The sequence below is a fragment of the Urocitellus parryii genome, chromosome 5 (assembly GCF_045843805.1).
Source record: "Urocitellus parryii isolate mUroPar1 chromosome 5, mUroPar1.hap1, whole genome shotgun sequence".
NCBI classification, from domain to species: domain Eukaryota; kingdom Metazoa; phylum Chordata; class Mammalia; order Rodentia; family Sciuridae; genus Urocitellus; species Urocitellus parryii.
In genome coordinates this window covers 142,672,886-142,689,981 of record NC_135535.1, presented here as the reverse complement: position 1 = coordinate 142,689,981, position 17,096 = coordinate 142,672,886, and positions in this window count along the sequence as shown.

Below are 17,096 nucleotides of genomic sequence, written 5' to 3'. Positions count from 1 at the left end.
TTAAAAGTCTAGTATTCTGGTCCTTTATTATAAAATCTGGAGGTTGCAAAGTTTTATTACATAGCATTTTTCAATCAGTATTCAGTAAGATTCTGTTCATTTGATGACTGAAATACTATGGATTATAACTGATGTCATACCAAATTTTCCAAATACCCTAGAAATTGCTGTACTGACATGGTTATGAATAAAATATAAGCCATAGCATTTCTTCAGTTCCCTAGAGAGAAAATTTTTCTTGAGTTGCATAATAAGTAAACAAATGTTGTAACATAAAGTAAAAAATAGTACACCCAATGTTTTGTAATCTAAGGAAATATTGGGAAACTTTATAAAGAAACAACCCACATACTGATGACACCCCTTTCTTAGCACATTCCCCCCAAGGGTTCTACAGCTTTAATAGCTCTACAGTGCTCTGATCCTAACATGATTATTTTACCCAGTGATTTGAATTTTTAGCACTTTAAATGAAACTGTAATAATGAAACCAAAATAAGGATTAACACTAATCTTAATATTCAGGACATGGTAATTTTAAAAGCTTCATCGTTTTTATTGAATCATTCACAACTAACAAAGCTAAGTACACAAATGTTTAAAATGATATATACTTGTTTATTTTAAATATATTTGTTCATTCATTATTCATATAAGAAGTCAGTGAGTAAAGCCCACAGAACTAAGTAAAAGCTTTTTTAATACATTCAGGATTTCAATAAAATATCATTCTCATCTTCTAGTACAATAGAAGATGTGACAGTTCAGATACCACATGCCTAACAACTAATCAGAAACTAATGCAGAGAATCTCAACCAAGGCATCTCAGGACAGCAATTAGCAACATAGTGTAATCAAATAAAAATGCTTTTCAAGCTGGTTATTAGCTAGCACCCTGGTTTAAAAAAAAAAAAACTGCTTAAAACTTTAATGACACCAACCATTTACAAAGTATTTGGAGAAAGAAGAATTTCTGGAATGGAAGTCATCAGAAACCATAAAGACCAGGAAACAGTGGAATTGTATGTGAAAACTAAATATTACCCTAACAACCAATGGGCAGACAGATAAGTGTACCGGGAAAGTAGAATATATTTTAAAAGAAAAAAAATATTGAAATAGCATATACCAAGCCTCATGAAACATATACTAGCCCAGTAAGCCCAAAAACCATATAGGAAAGAAAATAACATAAAATCAGAAATGAATGAAATAGAGTATTTAAAACAATTTGATAAAGCCAATGAAACAGAAAGTATTTGACTTAGCCCATTTTTGTTGTTGTTGTTAGAAATTATATGGGTTCTCTCATCTAGCGAAGAGGTCCACAAAACAGGGTAGAGGGAGTGTGGCTGCAGAGTTGCTAATCAAGACCTCCAGAGACCAAGCAGGAAGCAGGTCTGATTTTATTGCGCAGTTACCATGTATATATACTCAGGCAGTAGTAGGTAAGCATATTTCAGGCAGTCACCAACGCAATTTCTGCTAACTATCCTTGCAGCAACCAATCTAGGAGCGGGCCTTGGAGCAAGTGCAAGGACAGCAACACATGGCCTCACACCCAGGGCTTACTGGGTAAGCAGTTTGCCACTCTCACGCCTAGCATGGGGGAGTGCTTTGCCACTCAGATAGCCTTACCATAAGCTATGTATGCAGTACTCCATGCACTTGCCCCCACATCAAATCAATACCAACTGGGTAATTTATAAAGTGTAAAGATTTATGCAAAACATGGTTCTGAAATCAAGATTCAGAAGAGTTAAATAACTGAAAATTCATACTGCTAGTAATGGTTAGAGCCATTACAAACATTGCTTCTCTGGCCTCAGCTTTTAAACCTATTTGAAACAAATAATTTAGCATATGGAAAATATACCAAAATTTTGTATTAAAAGGATCCCAGTTTATAACCCAGGTTTTCCACATAGAAAATCATTAATCCCTGATCTTAGTTTCTTATCTCATAAAGTAGTACAACATGAAAATAAGTACTAGAACTTATTCTTGAAGGTAAATCTGGCTCTTCTAAAAGACTCTTGAGTCAGTAATTTAAAACAATGCAAATTTCTTTTTCACTCTATAAAGTCTAAATCCACATGCCTGAAATGGTGGGTAGCTCTCTTCTAAGTCCATATCAAGGGCCCTGGGTCATCCCACCCTGTGATTCCTCCATTGCTCATAATATGGCCCTGAGCTTTGTCTCCACTGTTAAAACCAAAAATTGAGAGGTTTTGAAGGTACCAATCACTCAATCCAATGAATACAGCTGACATAAGAGAGACTGGAGAATATAGATCAGCTTCATGCTTGAGAAGAAGAGGTATCAGGCCTGATGATCAGCCTTTTTTAAAAATATACATTTAAATAGATACATAGATAGACAGATAATACATATAACATTGCTATTTAAATTAGTCTTAGACATGTTATTTCAGAATTGCAGTCCTTGCAGCAGTCTTAGCATTAAAGAAATACATATGATATAAGAAAATTAACTTTTGTGCTTTTCTCATAATATAGAAAAAGGCTGGAAAATTTTGAAGCATATATATATCAATATGGAAAATGGAAAGAGCTACTCCATAATAGATAACCTTCGAAGAGAGCTGCATGCACCCTTCCAAAAATAAATAGATTTCTATTCTATAGCTAACCCAGTGGATAAGTGATTTTAATCCAGAGAGAAATCGCCTAGCAAAAGACTATGCTATTTTAAAATGTTCACTTTTTCTTATCAAAAAGCTTTGCATTTCAAACCATACAAGTTGATATAGTTAAGGGTTGGGGAAGAGAACAGAGAAGGGAGGATTTAATTTAGCGGTTATGTTTGAGCTGAAAAATTTTAGGAGCATGATTCAATGTATTCCATATGCTTCTTCTGGCTTCTTTCTTTCATCTTTTCTATAATTTTTTAAATTATCTTGTTGGGCTTTCCTTTCATTATATTTTCATTTTCACTAGTTATTTCTGACATGTAGGAATAGTATACCCTTTTTCTTGTTGTTTTATCAAAATCAATGACTTTAGTTATCTTGCCTATTCTTAACTTATTATATGTCAACAGAGTATTATTACAATCATTATGAGAATTCTCCATTTTTAGATACAAAAATTCCCTTGATTATTTGCACAAATCAAAAGAATAGAGGCAAATAATTCATGTGACCATTAAAAGCACAGACTGTAGTCCGATTCCCTGGGTTTGAACACATGATTTTAGGAAAGTTACTGCACCACTCCTTGCTTCAGCTTTCTCATAGGAAATGAAAATTCTATTAAGATAAATCTCACAACCATTAATAGTTTAAGTTGCTTTCAATGGATTCTGGTATCAAGTAGTGCTTGCTGTATGAATAAATAAACTAATAGTATTAGAAATCATATAGAAACTATAAGAATATGTAAGGATTTTGCATATTCAATTTAGCTGAGGAATTACTTTTTCACCATTCTCAAGGTAGATTTGAATATGCTACGTATTGCTTATATATCTCATTTTCTTCATCTAAAAATATATAAAAATGCTGAACATTTCATAAGAATGATTCTATAAATGAACTGAAATTTAAAGGTTTTGACAAAGTGGTGCTTAGATGACAAATGAGGGAGAAGGGATACTGAGTACTTAATGAAGGGAGAATATTATGTAGTTCTAATATGGGTATTACTCAGTAAATGGTGATGAGGTACCTGAAAAATAATATAGCAATAAGAATTTTAATTTCTATATTACTTCTTACATCAACATGAACTTATACGTAAAAGTGAATTATCCAAACTATTAGGCAAAACCAGAAATACATTTATTCATAATCTCATCAAATGCATAAAATCATAAAAGAAAATGTGTTTTACTCCACAGAGGTAATAAAACTTATCTACTAGTTTAGAAGAACTAGTCTAAAATTATGACATGAAAGCATGTCATTATTACTTTTTATTACACTAGAAATCAAGCCTTCTGCCTGTAAGGAATTTAAAATTTAGCATATTTTCAAATAAATTAACTTACAACATAAACAAACATTAAATAAAAACAAGGAAGAAAATGTATGATTTGTAATTCTGGTGAAGTTATGTCAAACTTAGAGAAAATTTATATGAAATTAAGACTCAAAATTGCTCAAAGTAAAATTAATTTCTATTTGTGACATATTTCTCCATGAAACCTGTCTAGACTTGTTAAAAATTACCAAATATTTTTAATATCACTCAGAAATGAATAGAATAATTTACAGTGAATGAAACCAATCATAGTTGCTTTCTGCTTCTTGATCTGTACACTTTTATATATCTTTCATTAGACTCTGACACGAGCATGGACCTCTGGGTTTTCCCTGACAAATAATGGGAGACTGCACTGCTATTCCATAATCCCATTTGTCAGCATTCTTGTGATCCTATCTGACACTTCTTTCATTTGTTTTAGAATTTACTTAGCTGTATCAAATTGGATGCTGAATTAATTTTCTAAAGAGTTAAGTTTGAGTTATTCCTCAATTAACTTGTCAAATTATTAAAATTGAATCATGCCATCAAGGAACACGATCCAAGTGAACAATCTTGTTTCTGTAGGCTGATGCTGCCTCTTCATTCTGGAGTGACAAATGCAGCTACTAAGTTATCAAACTTTTGGATGCTATTAACCTATATTCTTACCACTTCAGAATTTAGAGTTCTGTCCATGGTGACAAAGGATCCACAATCAAAGTTCAAGAATTGATTACAGCCTGTGTGGTTGTGGTAGTTAGCTTCGACATGACAATTTCTTTATAATCATCTGATTCACACTCCTAGGGTCAGATATATTACTTCTACCCTTTCAGGAAAATTGATGTTCTATTTGATTTTTTTTAAAACTTATTTCTGCCTTAGGTACTTTATTCTTGCTTTTCTCTGACTACAAAGATTTATCTAGAATCCTCTGCATGCTTTTAATTCTTCAGGAGTTAAAACTTCTAGAAAGTTTTAAAATGTTTCAGACTTTCAAAAGTAGCACACTGTTCCCATGTGTCCTATACTCATTTTACACTAGTGATTAACATCTTGAGTTACTATGCTACATTTGTTACAATTAATGAACCAATATTGATTCACTGTTATTAACTAAAGTCCATATTTCATTCAGATGTCCTTTACTTTTTACCTAATGTCCTTGATTTTTGTTCTAGCGTCCCATGCAAGATACCACATTACTTTCTGGCCACCCTATGTCCTTTGTCCCCTCTAGGCTATGAGCGTTTCTCAAGACTTTCCCTGTTTTTGATGACCTGGAAAGATTTGTGAGACATTTTGTGAATATTGCTCACAGGATTTATCTGTTGATTTTTTTTTCATGGTTCCTCTGGGGTCATGAGTTTTTGAGAGGATGATCAGAGAAGTGAAGTATTAATTTCATCATGTTGTATGAATGAACATATCAATGCATCACTGGTGATGACTACCTCAATTGCCTGCTTTATGTAGTCTTGTCAGGATTCTCTGCTGAAGGTCATTCTCTTTTACACATTTTGCATACTGTTTTCATTGGAGGGAAGTCACAGTATGTGGTCCACATTTAATATGAATGCAGCATAATACCTATATAAGTAATGTGAATTACTTCTGCACAGTTCTATTCTCCCCTAGTTTCTTATTGATTCAATTTTATTTATTTATAATAGTATGGGCTTATATTTTATTCTTCAGCTTATAATCTAATTCAGTAATAACTTAATTATTGTAGTTTTGTCCATTGAGAATTCTTGCAATTGGCTGCTAAATCTTTTTGACATTCTCTCATCATTATAAGCTTATTCTTATTTGAGAACTTTCTCATTCCAGGCTCATCTTGAGTATTTCTTATCTCAATCCTATAATCAGTCATTTCTCCCAGGATTCCCTGATTCCTTTTACTTTAGAATATAAGAAACCAAGATTTGTACACTAGGTGCAACCATTGCTACTGGAGTGTCATTGCCTCTATGGTTCTTAACTCACACAGCAAGGAAATACTTGTATATATATTGACTCATGTATCAGTAAATATGCCCATGAGCAACCATCTGTATTTATACTAAGATAAACATGAGTTTATGCCAGGCTTTCTGATTTTAAGCAAATTATCACATAGATTATTTTAGCTTCCATCTCCTGTTTATCTATAAACAAACATAGCAACCGTGAGAAACATATCACTATTTGCATTTGGTTATTTAAATGATCAATTAAGGAACACACACACACGCACACACAAATGCACACATATACGTAATGGTACAAAATTGTGAATGTATACCTGTATGGAACCCCAATTTATTAGAAGGGTACAATGTTTACATAGTTTTGCTTTTACTCTTACAGACTATACTCATTTCTAAAATTACTAATATTGACACTGTCCCCACCCTTACCACACTTCCTTCAGTTGGATTATTTCAGACATTTTTATCTGACCTGACCACTGAAATTATTTTAAAATGTGCATACCTTAAAGTCCATACATTGTGTTATAAACTCTTATGATTTTAAAAATGTATAGGGTCATTCACATAGCATTTCAGTATCCTACAGTTTCCTCTTATAACCCTAAAAACCAAAAATCTTTTTGCTTCACCAGGTCAGACTTCTTTACCTCCCCTTTGGAACCATTTAACTTTATATTATTACTACAGTTTTGCCATTTTCAACATGTCATATAAGTTTAATCATAAAGTAGGTATCTTTCTCAAATTGGTTTCAAGATACATTTATAATTCATCCCTGTCTTTTTGTAACCTATTTGATCATTTTCTTCTAATGTTGAATCATATTCCACCTTTTGATGTACCACAATTTATGAATTCCTTAAAGTACATTCTGGTTACCTCTAGTTTTAATTGGTTATGAAAAAATGCTACATAAACAAACTCACATAGGTTTTTGTATGAACTTTGATTTTCAAATCAATTGAATATATGCCTGGAGGCATGACTGCTGAATCATATGGTAACAGCATTCTTAGCTTTGTAAAAAATTGTCAAACTATTTTGCATATTAGTTATACCATTTTACAAACCCACCAACAATCAATGAAGTTACTTATAAGAAATTGGCATGGTAAAAAGTTAGAATTTTAGCCATTCATATATAGTAATATTTTATTATTTAAAATTATCTAATGAAAAACGATGTTGAACAAATTTTCAAGATTTTGTTGTGTTTTTTGTTTTTGTTTTGCCATCTTTATACCTTTGGTGGACTTTTCAAATATTTCACTTAGTTTTTAACTTTAATTGTTTTGTTAATGTTGAGATTTAAGCTTTCTTTGTATATTTTGGCCAAATCTTTTATCAGATATGTATTTTTCAAAGATATTCTCCTAGCCTGTCATTTATATGTTGATTCTCTTAAGATAGTCTTTTGCAGAGAATTTTTTTTCTTTTTTTTTAATTTTTATTGGTTGTTCACAACATTACAAAGCTCTTGACATATCATATTTCATACATTAGATTGAAGTGGGTTATGAACTCCCAATTTTACCCCAAATGCAGATTGCAGAATCACGTCGGTTACACATCCACAATTTTACATAATGCCCAATTAGTAATTGTTGTATTCTGCTACCTTTCCTATCCCCTACTATGCCCCCTCCCATCCCCTCCCACCTTCTCTCTCTACCCCATCTACTGTAATTCATTTCTCTCCTTGTTTATTTTCCTATTCCCCTCACAACCTCTTCTATGTAATTTTGTATAGCAATGAGGGTCTCCCTTCATTTCCATGCAATTTCCCTTTTCTCTCCCTTTCCCTCCCATCTCATGTCTCTGTTTAATGTTAATCTTTTCTTCCTGCTCTTCCTCCCTGCTCTGTTCATAGTTGCTCTCATTATATCAAAGAAGACATTTGGTATTTGTTTTTTAGGGATTGACTAGCTTCACTAAGCATAATCTGCTCTAGTGCCATCCATTTCCCTGCAAATTCTATGATTTTGTCATTTTTTACTGCTGCATAGTACTCCATTGTGTATAGATGCCACATTTTTTTTATCCATTCATCTATTGAAGGGCATCTGGGTTGGCTCCACAGTCTAGCTATTGTGAATTGTGCTGCTATGAACATCGATGTGGCAGCATCCCTGTAGCATGCTCTTTTAAGGTCTTCAGGGAATAGTCCCAGAAGGGCAATAGCAGGGTCAAAAGGTGGTTCCATTCCCAGCTTTCCCAGGAATCTCCAAACTGCTTTCCAAATTGGCCACACCAATTTGCAGTCCCACCAGCAATGTACAACAGTACCCTTTTCTCCACATCCTCGCCAGCACTTGTTGTTGTTTGACTTCATAGTGGCTGCCAATCTTACTGGAGTGAGATGGTATCTTAGGGTGGTTTTGATTTGCATTTCTCTGACTGCTAGAGATGGTGAGCATTTTTTCATGTACTTGTTGACTGATTGTATATCCTCCTCTGAGAAGTGTCTGTTCAGGTCCTTGGCCCATTTGTTGATTGGGTTATTTGTTATCTTATTGTCTAATTTTTTGAGTTCTTTGTATACTCTTGATATTAGGGCTCTATCTGAAGTGTGAGGAGTAAAAATTTGTTCCCAGGATGTAGGCTCCCTATTTACCTCTCTTATTGTTTCTCTTGCTGAGAAAAAACTTTTTAGTTTAAGTAAGTCCCATTTGTTGATTCTTGTCGTTAACTCTTGTGCTATGGGTGTCTTATTAAGGAATTTGGAGCCTGACCCCACAATATGTAGATTGGAGCCAACTTTTTCTTCTATCAGACGCAGAGTCTCTGATTTGATATCAAGCTCCTTAATCCATTTTGAGTTAACTTTTGTGCATGGCGAGAGAAAGGGATTCAGTTTCATTTTGTTGCATATGGATTTCCAGTTTTCCCAACACCATTTGTTGAAGATGCTATCCTTCCTCCATTGCATGCTTTTAGCCCCTTTATCAAATATAAGATAGTTGTAACTTTGTGGATTAGTCTCTGTGTCCTCTATTCTATACCATTGGTCTACCCGCCTGTTTTGGTACCAGTACCATGCTGTTTTTGTCACTATTGCTCTGTAATATAGTTTGAAATCTGGTATCGCTATACCGCCTGATTCACACTTCCTGCTTAGAATTGCTTTTGCTATTCTGGGTCTTTTATTTTTCCATATGAATTTCGTGATTGCTTTATCTATTTCTACAAGAAATGCCGTTGGGATTTTGATTGGCATTGCATTAAACCTATAGAGAACTTTTGGTAATATCGCCATTTTGATAATGAACAGGGTATATTATCATGAACAGGGTATATTTTTCCATCTTCTAAGATCTTCTTCTACTTCTCTCTTTAGGGTTCTGTAGTTTTCATTGTATAAATCTTTCACCTCTTTTGTTAGGTTGATTCCCAAGTATTTTATTTTTTTGGAGGATATTGTGAATGGTGTGTTTTTCCTCATTTCCATTTCAGAAGTTTTGTCGCTGACATACAGAAATGCCTTTGATTTATGCGTGTTGATTTTATATCCTGCCACTTTGCTGAATTGATTTATTAGTTCTAGTAGTTTCTTTGTAGACCCTTTTGGGTTTTCTAGGTATAGAATCATGTCATCTGCAAATAGTGATAATTTAAGTTCTTCTTTTCCTATTTTTATGCCTTTAATTTCTTTCGTCTGTCTAATTGCTCTGGCCAGTGTTTCGAGAACTATATTGAATAGAAGTGGTGATAGAGGGCATCCCTGTCTTGTTCCAGATTTTAGAGGGAATGCCTTTAACTTTTGTCCATTCAGAATGATGCTAGCCTAAGGCTTAGCATAGATAGCTTTTACAATGTCAAGGTAAGTTCCTGTTATCCCTAGTTTTTCTAATGTTTTGAACATAAAGGGATGCTGTACTTTGTCGAATGCTTTCTCTGCATCTATCGAGATGATCATATGGTTCTTATCTTTAAGTGTATTGATGTGGTGAATAACATTTATTGATTTGTATATATTGAACCATCCTTGCATCCCAGGGATGAATCCTACTTGATCATGGTGCACAATTTTTTTGATGTGTTTTTGTATTCGATTTGCCAGAATTTTATTGAGGATTTTTGCATCTAGGTTCATTAGAGATATTGGTCTTTAGTTTTCTTTCTTTGAGGTGTCTTTGTCTGGTTTCAGAATCAGGGTGATGTTGGCCTCATAGAATGAATTTGGAAGAGCTCCCTCTTTTTCTTTTTCCTGAAATAACTTGAAAAGTATTGGTATTAATTCTTCTTTAAAGGTTTTGTAAAATTCCGCTGTATACCCATCCGGTCCTGGGCTTTTCTTGGTTGGTAGTCTTTTGATGGCTTCTTCAATTTCATCCATTGATATTGGTCTGTTCAAATTGTGTGTATCCTCCTGACTCAGTCTGGGCAAATCATAAGACTTAAGAAAATTATCGATGTCTTCACTATCTTCTATTTTATTGGAATATAGGTTTTCAAAATAATTTCTAATTGTCTTCTGTATTTCTGTAGCATCTGTTGTGATATTGCCTTTTTCATCCCGTATGTTAGTAATTTGAGTTCTCTCTCTTCTTCTCTTCGTTAGCTTGGCTAAAGGTCTGTCGATCTTATTTATTTTTTCGAAGAACCAACTTTTAGTTTTGTCAATTTTTTCAATAGTTTCTTTTGTTTCAATTTCATTGATTTCTGCTCTGATTTTAATTATTTCTTGCCTTCTGCTACATTTGCTGTTGTTTTGCTCTTCCTTTTCTATGGCTTTGAGATGAAGTGTGAGCTCATTTATTTGTTGGTTTTTTTCTTTTTTTGAGGAATGACCACCAGGCGATGAATTTTCCTCTTAAAACTGCTTTCATTGTGTCCCATAGATTCCGATATGTTGTGTCTGTAGTTTCATTTATCTCTAAGAATTTTTTGATTTCCTCCTTTATGTCTTCTGTAAGCCATTGATCATTCAGTAACATATTGTTCATTTTCCATGTGACATAGGATTTTTCCTTCCTTCTTTTATCATTGATTTCCAGTTTCATTCCATTATGATCAGATAAAATGCATGGTATTATCTCCACCCCTTTATATTTACTGAGGGTTGCCCTATGGCATAATATATGGTCTATTTTTGAGAAGGATCCATGTGCTGCCGAGAAAAAAGTATATCCATTTGATGATGGTTGATATATTCTATATATGTCAGTTAAGTCTAGGTTATTGATTGTGGTATTGAGTTCTATAGTTTCTTTATTCAACTTTTGTTTGGAGGATCTGTCCATTGGTGAGAGGGGTGTGTTGAAGTCATCCATAATTATTGTGTTGTGGTCTATTTGATTCTTGAACTTGAGGAGTATTTATTTTATGAATGCTGCAGCGCCATTATTTGGTGCATAGATATTGATAATTGTTATGTCTTGTTGGTGAATGGTTCCTTTTAACAGTATATAATGTCCTTCTTATCCCTTTTGATTAACTTAGTCTTGAAGTCGATTTTATTCGATATGAGGATGGCCACCCCTGCTTGCTTATGAGGACCGTGTGCATGGTATATTTTTTCCCATCCTTTCACCTTCAGCCTGTGTATGTCTTTTCCAATCAGATGTGTCTCCTGGAGGCAGCATATTGTTGGATTTGTTTTTTTAATCCATGATACCAGCCTATGTCGCTTTATTGGAGAGTTTAAGACATTAACGTTCAGAGTTACTATTGATATATGGTTTGTACTTCCAACCATGTTTGATTATTTATCCTTTTTTAAAAAAATTTAGTTTGTTTCTCCATGATTATCTTTCCCCTCGCCCTCTGTCTTTACCGAGGCTCTTCCCTCTGATGGTTTTGGTTATTGTTTTTCATTTCTTCCTCATGTAGTGTTTTGCTCAAAATGCTTTGCAATGCTGGTTTTCTGGCTGCAAATTCTTTTAACTTTTGTTTATCATGAAAGTTTTTTATTTCGTTGTCATACCTGAAGCTTAATTTTGCTGGATACAGAATTCTTGGTTGGCATCCATTGTCTTTCAGTGTTTGAAAAACATTGTTCCATGACCTTCTTGCTTTCAGCGTCTGTGATGAAAAATCTGTTGTTAACCTAATTGGTTTACCCCTGAATGTAATCTGCCTCCTTTCTCTTGTAGCTTTTAATATTTTCTCTTTGTTCTGTATATTGGATATCTTCATAACAATGTGTCTTGGCATTGGTCTACTGTGATTTTGTGTGCTCGGTGTCCTGTATGCATCTTCAATTTGTATATCTGTTTCCTTTTTTATTTCTGGAAAGTTTTCAGTAATTATTTCATTCAGCAGGTTTCTCATTCCCTTGGTTTGAATCTCTGTACCTTCTTCTATCCCGATGACTCATAAGTTTGTTTTTTTTATGTTATCCCATAACTCTTGGATGTTTTTCTCGTGATTTTTTACCAGCCTTTCTGAGTTGGCTAGACTCTTTTCAAGATGATATATTTTGTCTTCATTATCTGACGTTCTGGCTTCTACTTGATCCACTCTGTTAGTGATACTCTCAATTGAGTTTTTAATTTGGTTTATCATTTCCTTCATTTCTAGAATTACTGTTTGATTATTTTTTATAATCTCTATCTCCTGATAAAGATGCTTAACTTCTTCTTTTATCTGTTTATGTAACTCATTCTCAATGTGTTCTTTCGCTGCTTGAATTTGCTGTCTCGTATCCTCTTTAAGGTTCCATTCCATCTGTCTAAGGTGTTCCTTGAGTTCTTTATATGACCATTTTTCTGATGACTCTAGGTCCTCCTGAATATTTAGGCTGTCCTGCATTGTTTGTACTCCTTTTCTTCCTTGCTTTTTGAAGCTGCTCATGTTACTTCTTGTTCTGTTTGACTGCTGAGTTACTGTTTACTCCTATAAATTTATTTGATGCTTGGGAGGAAAGGTATTAGAAGGGAAGGGAAGAAGTCACTAAAGAGAATGAGATTAAGCAGGTAGAATTCAAGGAAGGGGGGATAAGATAATTGAAAAGAAATGAAAAGACCAAAGAAGAAAATAAATAGGAAATAAAAAAAGAAAAAAAATTAAAAAATTAAAATTAAACTTGGAAGAAAAAAATTTTAAAAAAATTAAAAAAAATAAAAAACAAGAAAGAAAAATGAAAATGAAAGAAAAACCCAAATCAAAATTAAAAAAAATTAAAAAATTTAAAAAAAGAGAAAAGAAAAAAGAAAAAAAAACCTAATAAATGCAGTTTTAGAATTTGATTAACTTCTCTTCCAGTAGGTGGCGCTGTGCCCACCAGGCCAAGTTTCTCCTGTCAATACGTGGGAACCAATCAGTGTGCAGCAGCTCCTCCTCCCAGACTGGGCGAGTCTCCAATCCTGAGTGCCTAGGGCCTCCTCTTGTGTCTAGTCACTTCCCCACTTTTCCTCTAGCCAGGCCCCTCTCATGGGTGCCGCTCACCACAATACTGGGCACACGCCAGGTCTGCTGCTCCCGGGAGCCCTGTTGTCATGAATGACTGGGCACACTCTCCCTGTTTGCCATTCCCTCAGACCCTAAGTTTGTAGAGCTTGGGGCTGAGAATCCTCAGGGAATTTTACTGCCCCTCCGGTAGCCACGCCCCCAGTAGCTGGTGCAAGAGACCTCAGCTGTCAGCTCTAGTGGGAGCGGTAGTTCAGCGCCGCGGGTCCTGCGCCACCTCTAATTCCCTCAGTCTGGCTACCACCCTCACGGGAGAGCTGGGAGGGGCCCTTAAGTTTTCCCCGATGTGTGGAGAGGGAAGGCTAGGGGATTACACACCTGTAGCCGCAGGATTCAATGAAGTTATCTCCTCTGCCGCAATCTGATGACGTCAGTTCTCTGCCATGGTGGTATCTCTTGCAAATGGCGACAGTTCGTTTCCCTTTGCCGGGTGACCAATGCAATGGGTGGCTCCTTACTGTCTCTCCCAAGCCCCGTTTCAAACCTGTGGCCGCTACCTATGAAGGCTCGGTAGGCATTTACCTCCGTAGGATCAGAAGGGCCAACCAGTTGTTTCAGCCGGATGGATTAGTGCTGAGTCGCAGCTGTTTGTCTGCGGGAAGCAGGCGAACGGGAGCTTGAATTCAGCCGATCTGGGCTCGGTGTGTGTTCTGAGAGGCCCAGACTGTTCGCCCCAGATCCATGTCAGCTCAGCATTGCCTAGTGATCCTGAGCAAACAGATTTAGGCTGTTTACGACTCCCTATGCCTGCACAGCTGAAGAGGTCAGAGACTTGATCTCTCCACACCCGCCGCCAGGTTCGATCCTCCTCAGAATTTTTTTTTAATTTTAGTTCAATCCTATTAAATTTTTACTTTGACAATGATACTCTTGATATTTTATCATCCCTATATTACTTAAAACACTATGTCTCTACTTCTATGAAAGCACATATTCTTTGCATTTTTGTTATTATAAACTATTTTTATATCTTAATTAACTTATATATTCATAACTCTTTCACTAACAATGAAACACATTTTGTGTTATGTCCAATGAACACGTGCAAGTACACAGGATGTTTTAAATTGTGATCTGCCTATCTGTACTGTTTAGATTCCTGGTTAAAAGTGTTATTAATTCTAATTTCCCTATCTATGGAACAGAGGAGTTCCATTTCTTATGGCCTAGGGCCTGATTTAGACCACTTCAAAAGTAGCATCTGGGGACTAAAAGATGCTAAATTATTACTGTTATTTTCCTAGAAAGTGTGCTATTTAAATATTTGGAATATTGAAAGATCTAATTAAAAGTGGGTTGAGAGGGCAAATTTTTGTAAAGTATTATATCAGATCATCCATTAGTGATGAAATACATTATCAAATAGTGGACGGAAGTAGAACAAAATAGTCACAAAATACTCTTTAAAGTAGAAATAATTGATGTTAAAGTACTATTGAGCAAAAGAAGGACTGGAAATGTCTGTAATGTACATTTTATTTGTTTAATGTACTAAATATACTCTAAAAGAACAAGTTGTTAAGTAACTAATATAAAGTTTAAATCATATTAATGAAAAATCATTCTTAACATATAAAAACATGTGTTTAAAAGATTCCTGAGTGGTCACATCTCCCTTATTATACTTGGCGATGATATTATCAATTTCTTTTACTCCATGAATTGCATAGATGCTGTTGAATATGAATTTAGTAAAACCAAACATGCACCTGTGGTCTGTGAGTGTGCATGACAATTCCTGGATTATGGAAAATCTTGTTGGTATTAGATGAACAAAGAAATCTTCGAAACTGTCTCATAGAATTCCCATGAAATCAACCAGCAGTTAGCACTGGAATTGATATAATATGAATTTGTAAAGGAGTTATTCTTTGAACTCAGGTTTAAAAGAATCATGTTTCATTGCAATAGCATACTAGACCAGCATAAGTCTGTCTTTCTAGATCCTTTTAGAGAATGCCCTGAAATATATCTTATTTTTAAATATTTAAAGTTTATGGAATTTACTATATAGTTTAAAGGCAATGTCAATGAAACATTTACATAAGTAAATGTATAAGAAGAGATTCAGAGTGGCAGAATATATAACATTCAAGGTCTTGAATCTCATGATTATATTAAATGCAACATAACTACTAAAATGAAATAGAGAAGAGAAAAATCTGATTATAGGAAGAATTTTAGCTTGAACATTTGAATTAAAAATCACTGTAATGGCTACTAATAATGCTTTAACATCAAATCTAACCAACAAAACAACCAGAGTCTAAAATCCCAAAACTATAAAACTAAACCAATTTTGAACATTTGCTTTGCATATTTAGATGCACAATCAAATATTATTGCCAAAACTCAGAAAAACAAGGAAGAGATTTGGAAATCAGATTAAATTTTCAACATGGCCTGGGAGAAATTACCAAGCATTAGGTTTTGTAATATATGGTTTCACATTCCAACACTAACTTGTCATGGGATTTGGGGCATTAACTTGTATCTGTGACTCCATCTGTCAACTATGGATTAAACTATCTTCTTGTATTACATGAGTGGAATAAAAATAAAATGAGAAAAATATAAGTACACATATTTTGAAAATGTTGATATACTAATGTAGTCTGTTACTGCTACTTTAAAAAAATACCTTTTGACTCAGTGAGTATAATAACAAATTTACTTTACACAGTTCTGGCGACTGGGACATCCAAGATCAAGGTACCAACATTCAATGTCTGGTAAGAACCTTCTTGCTGCTTCTTACATAGACAAAGACTAGAAGGGCATGTACAGACTCTCTCCAGCCCATTCATAAGACCCCTAGTGCATCCCTGCAGGCTCCAACCTCATGACTGACTCCCCTCTGAATTCCTCTCCTGTTAATACTTTACCACTGGCCATTAAGTTTCAATATATGAATTCATGACTTTGAGAGAACACATATGAATACTATGTTGCAGTTATCAAAAAAAAATAAGAACCAATAAGTTAAGACAGATGATAGACACATATATAGACGGATGGAAACAAATTTACTTGAATTGTCTCAAGTGAAAAAAAACTGATATTTACAAGCTGGGTTAACTTGCTGGAAATTCAGGCAAGATTTAATGCAGTGGTCTTAAACAAGGTCTGAAAAATCAGGCAGAATTTGTTTCAGTTTGGAGGTAGCTTTCCTGATCCTTCAAGTCTGTCCTCAAGGGTGATCTTATATTTTTCTGACCAGCTTGTTTAGAATTATGACCTAATCACCTATATCCCACCTTGCTTCAAACATCCCTTGTCTTTATTTCCCATCTTACATATTGTTTCACTGAATTTATTGCCAGTGGACATACAACTTAATATTTCCAGGTTTAATTTTATTCATCAATAAAAGATTTCTTAAAATATTATTTATACACTAAGTGCCTGGCCCAATAGTATTAATGTTAGAACCTCCTTTATTTGACAAGAGATGTAAATTCAGAGTATTGTAAAACTGCTTTAAATTCCTTTTGACTATCCCAAAATTGGCTTTGTCATAATCTAGGTAGGGAAAAAATAGTAATAATATAAAATATAAAAATAGTAATATAACATAAAATATAAAATATAAAATCGTAATAATATTATCTATGTTCACCTGATGGATAATCAAGATTTAATAAGAGTGTGGCCACTGTTTTCATTGCATGTGTTTATATAATGGTATTCTTTTATATACTGTAATATAGTCTGGTTAA